At 48.0% G+C, this 14,257-nt stretch overlaps 1 long non-coding RNA gene across 2 annotated transcripts; it reads left to right on the top strand.

Annotated features, from left to right (window-relative positions):
• The first annotated feature begins 10,048 nt into the window (after nt 1-10,048).
• Nucleotides 10,049-13,736, top strand: LOC123041379 (uncharacterized). Of its 2 annotated transcripts, XR_006418492.1 has the most exons (4): nt 10,049-10,397; nt 10,533-10,623; nt 11,394-11,677; nt 11,756-13,736. It is a non-coding gene; the product is annotated as an uncharacterized lncRNA (long non-coding RNA). The 2 variants fall into 2 exon arrangements; XR_006418491.1 differs by having other exon boundaries at nt 10,049-10,623.
• Nucleotides 13,737-14,257: the final 521 nt, after the last annotated feature.

The following is a 14,257-nucleotide window of genomic DNA, read 5'->3' as shown; positions in this document are numbered from 1 at the left end:
AGTGGAGGGGGCGGGGGGAGGGGGTTTGGGGAATATTATTGGCTACTTGGCTGAAGGGTGGTTGAATTTGGGATTTGGGGGGAATTGTGGGGGGCTGTCGGTGTCAAAACCGGCGGATCTCGGGTAGGGGGTCCCGAACTGTGCGCCTAAGGCTAATGGTAACAGGAGGCGGGGGACACGATGTTTACCCAGGTTCGGGCCCTCTCGATGGAGGTAATACCCTACTTCCTGCTTGATTGATCTTGATGATATGAGTATTACAAGAGTTGATCTACCACGAGATCGTAGAGGCTAAACCCTAGAAGCTAGCCTATGATTATGATTGTTGTTGTCCTAGGGACTAAACCCTCCGGTTCATATAGACACCGGAGGGGGCTAGGGTTGCATAGAGTCGGTTACAGAGAAGGAGATCTATATATCTGAATCGCCAAGCTTGCCTTCCACGCAAAGGAGAGTCCCATCCGGACACGGGACGAAGTCTTCAATCTTGTATCTTCATAGTCCAATAGTCTAGCCAAAGTATATAGTATGGCTGTCCGAGGACCCCTTAATCTCGGACTCCCTCAATAGCCCCTGAACCAGCCTTCAATGACGATGAGTCCGGTGTGCAGATTGTCTTCGGCATTGCAAGGCGGGTTCCTTCTCTAAATACTCCATAGAAGATTTTAAACACGAGGATCGTGTCCGGCTCTGCAAAACAAATTCCACATACCACCGTAGAGAGCACAAATTCCACAAATCTAGTCTGCTAACAACTTTTTCATAGCATGACATCACGCCACGGCCCGGTCATTATTCGAACCGTTTTTCCCAACCTGCCACCGCACATATCGCGAGCCGGTTTTATTGGCACGTCTTGTCCAAGCAGAGATCGTGTCCCCTTATCACGGGATTCTCATCAACACGGGTGTGGGTAACCCAACCGTGCCATCAATCGTGGCGCTTTGGGAATAAGCGAGTTTACCGGGCAAGTGGGGAGGCGCAGGATCTCTACTGCCTTTATAAGGAGACAGAGATTGTCACATCCCTAGCTTCTGGTGCTGCCTGGTGTTTGCATCATGTCTAAATTTCTGAAACTTGAACTGAGGAAATTTGGAAGCCTCAAAAATTTAAATAAAAGAGGGGCAAAGAACCCTGGAAAATGCATTCAATGTTTCCAAAATGGCCTTAACTAATGTTGGTTATATTTTGGCAAGGGTTTTACACCAAACCAAAAATAATGAACATTTTTGAGGAATATTTTGAGCATTGAATTTAAATCATATTCTATTTGAATTTGGAATTATATTCATAATATATAATGAATATATTTTCAAATACCCCTGAAATATTTTATGAGCTTTGGAAAAGTCCATCTAGCAAAATAAAAATATTCAGAGGAGTTTTTGGCATTGTTTGAATTATTTTAAATTCAAAACAGTGGCAAAAGATTAAAAATAAATAAAATAGAACAGAAATATAAAATAGAGCAGAACTTACCTGGACTTACCTGGCGCCCACTTACCTGGCCCAGCTCCTCCAGCGGCCCAGCCCAGCCCATCTACCTCGCCGCTCGTCGTCTTCCTCTGCCAGTAGGCAGAGGCGAGGCGTGGCGCGCGCCCGAGAGCCCCGGCCACCTCCTGCTTCACGCTGGAGGCCGCCCTTCGTCCTAATCCGCGCCACGGAGACGCCCAGCACCTTCCCCCTCACTCCCCCAAACCCTCTGGTGCCTCTCCCCTCTCCCACCGAGCTCATTCCCCTCCTCTGCTCTTCCTCCCTCTCATCACCGAACGCGCCTGCCGCCGCCGACTTGCACCACCGCGGCCATGGCCCCTCCCTCGTCCCCTTGAGCAGCCCAGGAGCTCCGCCTCGACCCCCTCTTCCTCCCCACCAAGCCAAGCCCCTCAGGAAGCTCTGCATCGCCTCCACGTCGTCGTCTTCATCCTCGACCGCCGTCGATGGTCGCCGCCGATTCGCCGTCACTCGTGCGCCCCCGAGCTCGTCGATGACCCCACCCGATGCGCTGTGAGATCCTCCGTCTTTTCCCCTCCTCCCCGAGCTCGTTCCTATCCTCTAGCTGTGCCAGCCGCCGTACCCGAGCGCCGCCGTCCGCCATGGTCGTTGCTCTCGCAGCCACCGTGCGTCTCCGCTCGATCTTGAGCCTTCGGCGTGCTCCTGGAGCAACGGCGAGTCCAACGGAACCCCTAACTAGCTCCCCCATGCACTGGAACCACGCGGCCGCCCTCGCCCGAACTCCGGCGACCGCCACGACCTCGCTTCCGGCGAACTCCGTCCACCCCCGCACCTCCCGTTGGTTCCCCTAGATGCGCGCGGGCACGGGCTATCTTCTGGTGCCCCTGGCGCGTCGATCCGTCGTCTCTGGCGCAACTCCGGCGAGGTCTCGTCGTCGCCGTGGTCGCCGGCGTCACTAGCCGACGTGGCCGCGTGATTAGCGCTAATCACGGCCAGCTAACCCTCCCCAGAGCCACTGACGTATGGGCCCCACGCCCTTATTTAATCTTTATTATTTTCTGTTAAGTGTTAACCTAACCACCATGGGCCCACACGTCAGCTTTGACCGTGCTGACGTGTCTGTTGACCCGGCCCCACCTGTCATTGGCACTATCCAGCCCCAGTCACTGACCAGTGGACCCCACTGGTCAGGTTTGACCTAGACCCGCCTAGTTGACCTGCTGACATCAGCATGACCTAGTGCTGACGCAATAAATCATTTTCTGGATTTATTTTATTTCAGGAAATTCCAGAAAATTGTATAAACTTCTAAAATTCATAGAAATTCAACCGTAACTCCAAATTAAATAAATTATATATGAAAAATTATCAGAAAAATTCAAGGAATCCATCTGTACTATTTTCATGCATGTTTGAACAATGTTTGTCCCCTGTTTTGGACAAAACAAATAAAGGGCATTTAAATAATCATATATGGAGTTGGAATTTGAATCATGTATTCAAACCAACTTCATTTAAATCATAGCTAGGTGCATTAGCCCAAAACACATTCATATTGCCATGTCATAGCATGCATCATATTGTGCATTGCATTGATCGTGCTTCTTCTGTGTTTGCCGGTGTTGTTCCCCCTCGATAGACGTTGTACCGACGATGTGACCGTTGACACTGATGAAGACTCAATGCTATCTTCAGAAGTGCCAGGCAAGCAAAACCCCCTTGTTCATTCCGATACAATCCTACTCTCTCGCTCCTGCTCTCTTTTACTGCATTAGGACAACAACGATTCATCTGTTACTTGCTGCGGTAGCTGAACCCCTTTATCCTTTGCATGACCTGTCATTCCACAGTAAATAGATGAAACCCACTAGTATGAGTAGGAGTTGTTTGAGCCCTATTGTGCCTACTCATTCATGTTTGTTTGTCATGCCCGCTACTGCTTAGAGTTGAGTCAGGTCTGATTCATCGGGGATGAATCAGAGGTGTGTGAACATGTCCTACTATGTGTGAGCTAAGTGTGTGAACACGATTTGGTAAAAGGTATCGGTGAGAGGCCATGTAGGAGTACATGGTGGGTTGTCTCATTGAAGCCGTCCTTAGGAACTGAGTTCTGTGTTTGTGATCCATGATTCAGCTACTACCATACATTGGGCCCTGAAATATGACCCCGCTCGACTTCTTATTCACCCTCGTCCTCTGTCCAGGAGTTGCAAGTAGTTTCTGGTGTTTGTAGTATGCTGGAGGCCGTGGACAGCGCTGACCGGAGGGGTGGGCTGTGATGCGGTAGGCACGTGGCCGGGTATACCGGGCGCCCGTTTGGTGTCACGGAACCCTGTTCACATCGTTTGGGGCTGTGAGCGAAACTCCGGCCGGATCTCCTCATGGATGGAACCCGAATAGGCGATAAACCTGGACTAGAGACTTGAGTGTTCAGGTAGGTCATGGTCTACACCCACGTTGGCTTTCGCTTGAAGTCTGCCGAGCACATGTTGTGTGCAGACGCTAAGTGGTGGAAACATGTATGAAGAAGTACACCCCTGCAGGGTTAACATCATCTATTCGAATAGCCGTGTCCGCGGTAAAGGACTTCTGGGTTGCTTATATCAGTTCATAGACAAGTGAAAGTGGATACTCTAAAATGCGCAAGATAAGCGTGAGTGCTATGGATGGCGTTCTCGTAGGGAGACAGGAGTGGATCCATAGTGGTGTATTGATATGGTGAATATGTGGACTCGTGTGCGCCACCTCAAAAGAGTTACTTGCAGTCGTAGTTCAGGATAGCCACCGAGTCAAAGCTGGCTTGCTGCAGTTAAACCCCACCATCCCCTTTGTTGATAATGATGCATATGTAGATAGTTCTGATGTAAGTCTTGCTGGGTACATTTGTACTCACGTTTGCCTATTTTATGTTTTTGCAGAGATACTTCAGTCTCACTAGTAGTTTCGCGTGGACTTCGACGTTTAGCTTGTTACCTCAGCTACGATCTTGTGCCTCGGCAGGATTTGGTAGATAGTCAGGCTTCTCAGCCTTTTCCATTTATAGATGTCTGTACTCAGACATGATAGCTTCCGCTTATGTTTTGATTTGTATGCTCTGAATGTTGGGTCATGAGACCTATGTTTGTAATATCTCGCTCCTCGGAGCCTAATGAATAAATACTTGAGTTGAAGAGTCATGTTGTGATGCCATGTTGTATTTACACATATCGAGCATATTGTGTGTATGTTATTGAAATGCTTGGTATGTGTGGGATCTGACTATCTAGTTGTTTATCCTTAGTAGCCCCTCTTACCGGGAAATGTCTCCTAGTGTTTCCACCGAGCCAGGGTAGCTTGCTACTGCTCCGGAACACTTAGGCTGGCCGGCATGTGTCCTTCTTCGTTCCTGTGTCTGTCCCCTCGGGGAAATGTCACGTGATGAATACCGGAGTCCTGTTAGCCCGCTACAGCCCGGTTCACCGGAGTCCTGCTAGCCCAGTGCTACAGCCTGGATTCACTCGCTGATGACCGACACGTTCGATGCTGGGTCATGGATGCCTGTCCCTGTAAGTCTGTGCCACTTTGGGTTTACGACTAGCCATGTCAGCCCGGGCTCCTTATCATATGGATGCTAGCGACACTGTCATATACGTGTGCCAAAAGGCGCAAACGGTCCCGGGCAAAGGTAAGGCGACACCCGTGGGAATACCGTGCGTGAGGCCACAAAGTGATATGAGGTGTTACATGCTAGATCGATGTGGCATTGTGTCGGGGTCCTGACAGAGATTCCCCTTTTTCACCCACGCCTTCTTCCTCCTTCGCTCATCCATTCTCGCACTATCGAGCTCCAGCGCCCAAGTTCTCACCTTCTCCGTAAAGCCATTCCAGACATGTCCAGAGTGGGAGGCAAGTGGATGGCCTCCTCCGTTACGGAGGAGGACATCACAAAGCTCCGGGAGGCTGGATACTTGGCCGCAGACATCGCGCACTGGCTCCCGAACGCAGGGTAGATCATCCCTACTCCGGAACCCCACGAGAGGGTTGTGTTTCTCGCCCACTTCGTCCGTGTACTGGGATTTCCCCTCCACCCATTTGTCCGCGGGATCATGTTCTATTATGGGCTGGATTTCCACGATCTAGCCCCCAATTTCATCCTCAACATCTCGGCATTTATCGTCGTGTGCGAGGCTTTCCTCCGCATCAAGCCCCACTTCAGCCTGTGGCTGAAGATCTTGAACGTGAAGCCGAAGATAGTGGTCGGCCAGCAAGCGGAGTGCGGAAGCGCCATGGTGGGCAAGATGCCTAACGTCACCTGGCTCGAATGCTCCTATGTGGAGACCGTGAAGGGGTGGCAATCGGGGTGGTTCTACATCACCGAGCCGCGCGACTCCAACTGGGCAGCGGCCCCCGAATTTCGATCTGGCATCCCCATGCGGCTTACCTCCTGGAAAAGGAAGGGTTTCGCCTGGGGTGAGCCAGTGGAGCTAACCGGACTCCAGAACTGCGTCAAGAATATGATAAGCAAGAAAATCAAGCTTGTCAATGTGGTCCAGGTCATGCTCTTCCGCCGGATCCTCCCGTGTCAAAGACGGGCATTTAATATGTGGGAGTTCGACCCGGCCGAACACCAGACGCTGCGAGAGCTCTTCGACACGATGCACAAAGACGTCTGGAAGGTGCTGTTCAAGGCCGCCGAGGTACCTCCTCCCGTTACCGAAGATCACGAGCTTAGCACAAAGCACCCCGCCGATCCGGTAAGTTCTCTATGTTTTACAAGATGCTCCTTCCCTAGTATATTCGTGAAAGGAATCTAAGCCTCCCCATCAATTTTAACAGGACTGGGTGGCGACAGCAAAGCGGATTGACTGCCCAGCTCCACTACCCGAAGATCCAGTGATGGCTCTCCTAACGGAGATGCTGTTTCCGGTGCCCTATGAGGTGCTGGAGAAGAAGGCCAACAAGAAGGCCACGGGGACCAGGAAAGTCCTCCGGTGCAAGGTGGTGTCGGACTCATCGTCCGAAGACACCGAGGCGCACTCCTCCAATGAAAATGAGGAGGAAGAGGAAAACCCTCCCCCCCAAACCGAAGGGGAGAATAAAAGGAAGGCCGCCCCATCTGGGGAGGCCGAAGGGTCCAAGAAAGGAAGGACCCTCCCTCCGAACCACTCCACGACTGCCGCCTACAATGACGAGGAGTGGCTACCCAGGGACAAGCCCCTAGTGGAGTCGTAAGTATCCGGATACCATAATGCTTCCGGCATGTCTTGTTTTATTGCTGATTATCATGTTGAATATGATCATGCAGTCCGTCCAAAGCCCGCATTGACTTATCCTCCTCGGATGGGTCTTTGAGCGCGTCGGCGAAGAACAGCGACTCGCTCCCGACGGACACCACCCCCCGACCCGCGGATGACACCGAGGTGTTGTCCCAAAGATTATCAGGCTAGGGGGAGATAGACCTGGAGGTGCCCCAAGGCAAAATCCCTGACGCCGGGCACATGGGGGGAAGACCCCCATGGATTCTGATGAGGGGGCCGCAACAAGTTTGTCCCCCAGCCAGATACTGCGCCGAAACCTCCAGTGGTTCCGGACTCAGGCAGGCAGCCCCTCGCTAAGGGGGGCGAGCTGTCCGTGCCGATGACCTCTGTCCATCCAGAGGCATTGGACAACTTGCTGGAAGCGCTTCAAGGCGCTTTCATTGATGAAGAACACCGTACTCTTATGAGTACGGTGATTGCGAAGGTTCGGTCCGCCAAAAGCGGATTGACCGAAGCCTGCGCCAGCCTCCTAACAGGCTTTGAGGTAAGTAATTAAATTATGAAAGAATATCATAGTATAGATAGTAGCCCCTGATGCTCTGTTCGGCGTTCGGAAAGAAAAGACGAACAGAGGATCAAATAACATCCCCAGGAGTCTAATCATATTATGTCTATGTGAATAAGCAGGCATCACTGTTGGCCGCTGCCGCCCGTACTGCGGAGGTCTCTGAACTGAAGCGGGACCTCGGGTGGACCAAGGAAGAGCTCGGCCTCGTGAAGAAGCAGCTCGAGGAGAACAAAGGTAAGTGATACCCCGTCTGTGTGTCATATAAGGGAAGAATTATTAATGTTAAGAGAAGCATCATGAATTTAATAGGGGCCACGACCGAGGTGGCGACCCTTAAGAAGGCGTTGTCCGAGGCCGAAGACAAGGCAGCCAAGGAGCGCACCGAGCGCGAGAAACAACAGGCTCGGGTTGATGAGGTCCAGCAAGAGCTCCAGGACTTCGTCAAAAAATTTGAGTCCTTGGAGCGTGACTCCAAGACGCAGGAGTCCAAGCTTGCGAAGGCCCACCGGAGTGCACAGGATGCCAAAGCGGAAGCCCAAAAGGCCCTCCAAGAGGTTCAAGCGGCCAAGAAGATTGCGGCGGGTAAGACATTCAATATGCAGAGCAAGCATGTGAAGGAGAATTTCTTTTTACTTACCCGAATTTGGAGCTCTCCAGGAGCATTCGCAGATCTGCCGCACAACATCTCTGATGCCACAGAGTTCTATCGAGCTGAAGAAGGGAGCTCGACGGATAAGTTGTTCTGGTCCCAGTATATTGGGGCCGAACATCTGATGCCCTTGAGCGACCAGTTGAAGCAACTGGTCGAACTTCACAAGGCGGCCGAACTGGCCATGAAGGACCTCATAGTTCGGCTATGGCCAGGCGAGCCCCTGCCCGGCAGCTACTTCGGCCTTGTCAAGTGGATGGTAAATGTCTGTCCGCGGCTTGAAGTCATTAAGTGGTCCATCTGCATTGAAGGGGCGCACAGGGCCTTGGCCCATGCAAAAGTGCATTGGGCGAAGATGGATGCCGTGAAGCTGGTGACAGAGGGGCCACCGAAGGGCAAGGAGCATCGCCACCCCGAACAGTACTATGACAATGTCATAAAGGGTGCCCGCCTTGTGGCGGATGAGTGTGCTAAGGATGTAATTTTTGAATGAATGTACTCATATCATCCTGTAATATGAAAACGAGTTCATGTGCGCTATACAATGCTTGTTGATTTAAAATATTACCTTCTGTGCGGCCGTTTATGAAATTTGAGAGTTGGCCAATCGTCGGCTTCTGCCCCCATGTAACTAGTACTGGGGTGTTCGGGATCAATATAAACACTCTTTATCCAAATTTTTGGTCCTTTTAAGGAGGTGTTTAGCGCAGCGAACAAGGCAATCGGACTATACAGCTTCATCGCTCTCACTTAGCCATAGAAGTCTATAATTTTAAATTTGTGGCGAAGCCCCTAGTATTCGGAAGGCCGAACTTGGGGCGCTATACACGCCTAAATGGGACAAGGCCGATTCCTCGCCTGAAGCGGAAAAAATCTTTTTAAGGATTTGAGACCTCTTGAACAACGACCAGCTCTCACCTCATCATGACAGTCAGTTTTCGGCTTTCTCTACTGAGGTGCTCGTCCGGAAGAACCGGGACACAATCGCAGTAGTTCTCCCTGTGCTACCTTAGCCGATATAGCGGAACGTAAGGCACCAAAACATGGGAGCCGGGAAAACCCAACTATTGACCCAAGACATGATTCAGAGCTGATGCATATAATGCTATAAGTTCGGGGTGCCGCACTGTCGAAAGTGTTCGGACTTTTCTTGCCATGTTATGGAGTACACTGAAGCCCCTGGCGAACTGGACATACCAAAATGTACGGGTGCGATTTGTAATAAATAAATAATAAAGGAAAAGGATAAAGAAATGTAATAGTAAGCTGACGCTGTACGTTATTTTCCATTGTTATTTGAATAATACGCCGAGGCGTATGCGTACAAGTAGTGCGATAGGCGGAATAGGACTGTTTGACACATCCTGACCAAGAGCGAGCTGTGTGCGGGTATGTAAAACAGGTATAACAATCGTTATCAGAGACCACCTGAGGATTCCCTTGTATGCCAAAGCTTCTTGTCTTCTTGGTGTGTCCGTCCTGCTATGGGTCCGATAGTCGGTCTATCGGAAGAGCCTCCCGAAGATAGGGACCTGAAAGGAAAAAGGTGTAAAGATGCATGGATCCTGGGGCGGTCAAACCGCATTGTGGATCGTGTCATAGCCGTGCCTCCGCCTATGCCCATGGTATTTTAAGTGCGTAATTATGTACGCGCGGCACAAATTTTGCCGCTTGACTGGGACTAGGATGGAGGCCGAATTGCTAGTTGAGCTCTGGACGTGTCGGACGATCCTGATGCGGGGTACTCCAGACTCGCTTGACGGTGTCCGGGTTCTTTATCACCGAATTGGCTGTCTGCCTAAGAAGGTTGTTTTGTACTCCTGCCGTGAGGGCCGCAGTGTGCTCCTCCGTACAGAGCGAGCGCTCTGTGTTTCCATTTTAATATATTATAACTGGGCATCCTAGGAGCTCCCTCATGCTATCGGCCTTCGGAACCGTCCAATTTCACGTTGTGGCTGTCCCTGGCCGTTGGATGCATAGTAGATTTTTTCTGGATGCTCCTGTCCCCGCAGTTTCTTGAGGGCAGCTGCTCCCGTAACTTTTTCCGACTAACATGGTTAATTGGGCCACAGCCCACTTAGCAAACCTGTTGTTGAAAAAGACCGGTCCAAAAAGCATCAAGCGATTTGTCCTGGGCGATTCTTGTGCTCGCTAACCCTAACCAAGGCCAGCGGCGATGGCGGCGGCGAGCCGAAACGTCATCGAAGTTTGAGCCCGTGCTGCTATTCGCTAAGGGACCACGAGGGATCTAGAGGAGCGACCATGTGTGTGTCCATCCAGTCCCAATGTTTGAGGCGCACCCGATGCGAGGCGCTGGTTTTGATTGACCGGAGGTGAGGAGCGGCCGGATCAAGCGGAGTCGCGGTCGCGCCTTGCAGTCCGAGAAGAAAAGGGGTGCGGCGGCGGCAAGGACGAGAAGGTTGGCAAGGACAAGGAGAAGAAGAAGGCGCACCCACTCCCGTGGTCACCGCCATGCTCAAGATCGATATGTGTGCGTCGTGGCTTATGTTCCGGCCACTACTTAAGGAGAAGGCCAAAACACCACGTACAGGTGTTTTGGTATCTCTTTGGTGTCTCTTTCAATGTACTGTTGCTCAGCTTGTTCTACCGTTCTCTGTGGTCACAGTGCGCAGGCGGCTCTTCCTGGCCTCATGGTGCCCGAGAGAGAGGAAGGAGTACACAGCGATCCTGATGCTTACTGCACATAACGGGTGCTGGTCAGTATACCAGTCCATTCATCTTGCTATTTAGTTTAGATGCATGCTCTGGGTCTTTTAGTTTCTTCAGAAAACATGCTTACGAGATACCGCTGAATAATGAAGCTTAAATTCAATATTTGATTTATGTATTTCAACCGTCGAAACTCTATTCTTAGTTATCATAAAGTTGTCGGTGTTTATTGCACGCCTCATTTACCATTGTTTATCTAGTTCTTTTTTTGCCTTCACATAGATGCTATTCTGATAGCCAGCAGACTTTGTTTGTTTTAAGGCCTTCCAGCAAGTAATTTATTATTAATTTAGTAGAACTATTCTTATAGATGATTGTTTTCTCATGTTTGTTCGCACTGGGAAGAAAGCAAGATCTTTACACATGTTTGCATTACGCGTACAAAGGAATGATGTCTTTCTGGAAAGAGCTTTTTTTCATGAAGAGCTTTGCTAAAATCATAGGCAAACTCTTATAATGTATGCATGGAGCGTGGCCAGGCCCACACGTGTGCGTTGGTTGTTTGGGACCCCGCTTGCAGTGCCATGCTTGGTGATGCAGACAAGATCATCCAAGAAATCCTGAAAAAATGTGCATCTACTGTTCAATTTATGCATATAGAGGATCTTCGTAAGATACAAGATGATGTTCTTCATATGTTGCCTTCATGCTTTCCTCAAAAAGCGTAGCTGACATCACCGTATAGGCTTGGTTTATTATCGTCATCTCTGTGTCGTACCTATATGCATCTCTCTTTTAGCTAATCATTGTTTTGCAGGCCTCAATGTGGTTCAATTCAATAAAAAGAATGTGCCCTATAGCATTTTCTCAATGCGACGGAACAACATCCGAGAGGGTCAGCGCTGTACCGATAGGTGTCTATACGAGTCGACAGATTATGTTACCCTTTGATATGATCCTCCATGGAGCGAAATTTAACGTCATGGGTCACAAAAAAAGGTTTGATCGGTGCCAATGGTGTTGCTGCTATGAGTAGTCTCTTGAGAGCTAAGTGTACGGACTTTGAGACAATATTTTGCGAAATGCTGCCTTCTGAAGGAGGTGCTCACAGATCGATTTCTCATTCTAGAAAAATATCATCTTACTATGATCATGATTTAATTCGCTCTGCTTTAGCAGGGATGCAGGTTATCCGTTTTTGCAAGAAAGGTTATTTCATTTCTTATGTCTTTATGTGGTTGGGCTCTCTCAAGCAACAGGAAATACACATTTTGGCAGGAAATCGCACAACTTTCAGCAGTGATGTCCAACAGGCTATCATTGAACCCAGCAAAATAGGATAGGGATGCCAGGTAAAACAATTGTTCATGCAAATGTATCTTCAGCTCTATATTCTTTTTGTTACAGAATGTTGAATTCTCTTTTAATTATGTGTTCTCCTTGCGGACGTTCTTTCCTATGGATCATCTCACCTTTGAATAAATATCTATTATGTTCTCTGAGGAATAAGAGCCCTATCGTGCGACTTCTCATGTGTTGTTCCTTTGTTGTTATTATGGTAGTCTGTATGTAGGAACCCAGTTTGTTGTTTGGTTTATCTATACAAGAGAACATGGTTGCCATACATTTTAAATTACAAAACATGTTACGCTTATGGGTTACAATATATAGGTAAAGTGTGTATCCTTTGTGACAAAGATTTCTGTGAATTTTTCCATATTTTGTCCGGACTACTCGGTCACGCTAACAAAATGCTAGAAGAGTAATGCTTCGTATGATCGGCAGGCATGCTCGCCTGAATTGTGTGCCATGCTTCCTTGCAATAGAGGACTTTTTTATACACTTGAAAAGTAGCTTATAAAATCGAAAAAAGAGTTTGCTAATTGATTTATAAATGACTTTGTGCATTCAGAGTTTGACATTGATAGACAATGGTGGAATGACCACGATCACTCTACTTTGTCGCTTCATCTTGCAGTACAATAATGATATGCCAAATTATTAGCATTGCGGATTTGGAATAAAGAATTTTAGGTGCCATTTATTTCTTTCTACATTAGTATTTGCTATAAACATTCCCTTGATTCTTAAGGTATTTAGATCAGTAGTTGTTCTAATTGTACGGTCCTTTCATTTCTAGAATTATCTCTTCCCTGCATTTATTTTAGAATAAATAGCTCTTACAGTTTATGGGTTTTTTGCCAAATGGATCCTCCTACTATATATGCATGTCTTATTCAGAACATCTACAGTGGGTTGTCATGAGCATATGCCATCGTTTCATCTTATCTGGTTGTGTACAAATTTATCATAATATTTCCCTTTATGGTGCATATTTAATTTAGTTCAGTTTAGTCCTCACATATGGTTCATTTTCTTGTTCATCAAATTTGCGACCATAAGTGCCGGTGGTTTCTATACATGCACTGAACCAACTAAAGCTAACATTGATTTTGTAGCTTATTCCTAGGTAAGAATAATGTGCGCTCATCTTTGCACAGTTTTTATATAGTTATAAGTTTGTAATGTACATGACCAAGTGGGGCCACATGGCTCACTAAATAGTATTTGTTGTGCTTTGGACTGTTATTTATACAAAAGTTTCATTTTTATTGATCTGAACAAAAAGGTCACCATTGCATTTTTGGTTCCATATATGTAGTACTTTCACTATTCTTTTTTCCTGTACAAATATACACGGCGCAAGCATTGGGAGTATCAAATGCACCAAGGGTTGAAGGACCTCACCCATCCAGTGAGAGCAATGCAGCTTTCCACATGTCGTTCATTAATCTATCTGCTTTAGTTGCAACTTGCAAAAGATAGTCCATCCTTTAATTGTATTGCCGATGTCACTTACACATGTAACTAAGAGAAAATAGGGCTTTGCAAGGATGTCACACTACTATCATTTCCATGTGTTCTGCCGAGAAGCTTTGTCTAGATTAGTATAGTGATCAGTTCCATGCATGGAATGCCATTTGTTTCCACTTTCCTTGCAAGGTCACCTCTCGGCACATTCATTGTCATGAAAAGCTTATGTTGTAAATTTATGATCCAATTTATGAGATACTAGAAAAAACTTTGTAAACATAGAAGTAAGAGGATGGTCAATATGACCTGGAAAATATACAAGATGATACATATATAAAATAATAAATATTGGTGTATGTTCATATTTTCTTTACTAAAAATAGGAATTCAGTTCTTCCATGTCTATCTATTTGTAAAATTACTATCACTCTATTGGAAAAATAGACGGGCGTAGCAATGTGCGCCAATCATGATCTAGTTAACTATTATAACCACGTGAGGTCCTGGCATTCTGAGCTTGAGGTATGCATAATGTGATACTGCATTGAATCTGGCAAATGTGGTTTATTCGAGCAGTGCATGATAGCCACTACGGAAGGGTACGATGTCGAAGATTAACTCCTCGCTTCGGAAATTGTCTGGAGATCCGAAGACCACTTCTAGTGTGATTGAGCCCGTACAACAGGCCTCCACACCTGGTATGACACCTTTGAAGGTGGTTTTTGTGGGCTTGATCCTTGAGGGGTCGATGCCCATTTTGTGCACTGTATCCTGATAGAGCATGTTCAGGCTGCTACCACCGTCCATAAGGACTCGTGTGAGATGGAATCCGTCCATGATGGGGTCGAGGACCAATGCAGCCGAATC

Source organism: Triticum aestivum, chromosome 2B, assembly GCF_018294505.1.
Source record: "Triticum aestivum cultivar Chinese Spring chromosome 2B, IWGSC CS RefSeq v2.1, whole genome shotgun sequence".
NCBI lineage: Eukaryota > Viridiplantae > Streptophyta > Magnoliopsida > Poales > Poaceae > Triticum > Triticum aestivum.
The sequence above is the reverse complement of the archived record's forward strand: the minus strand, read 5'-3'. Positions and strand labels throughout refer to the sequence as shown.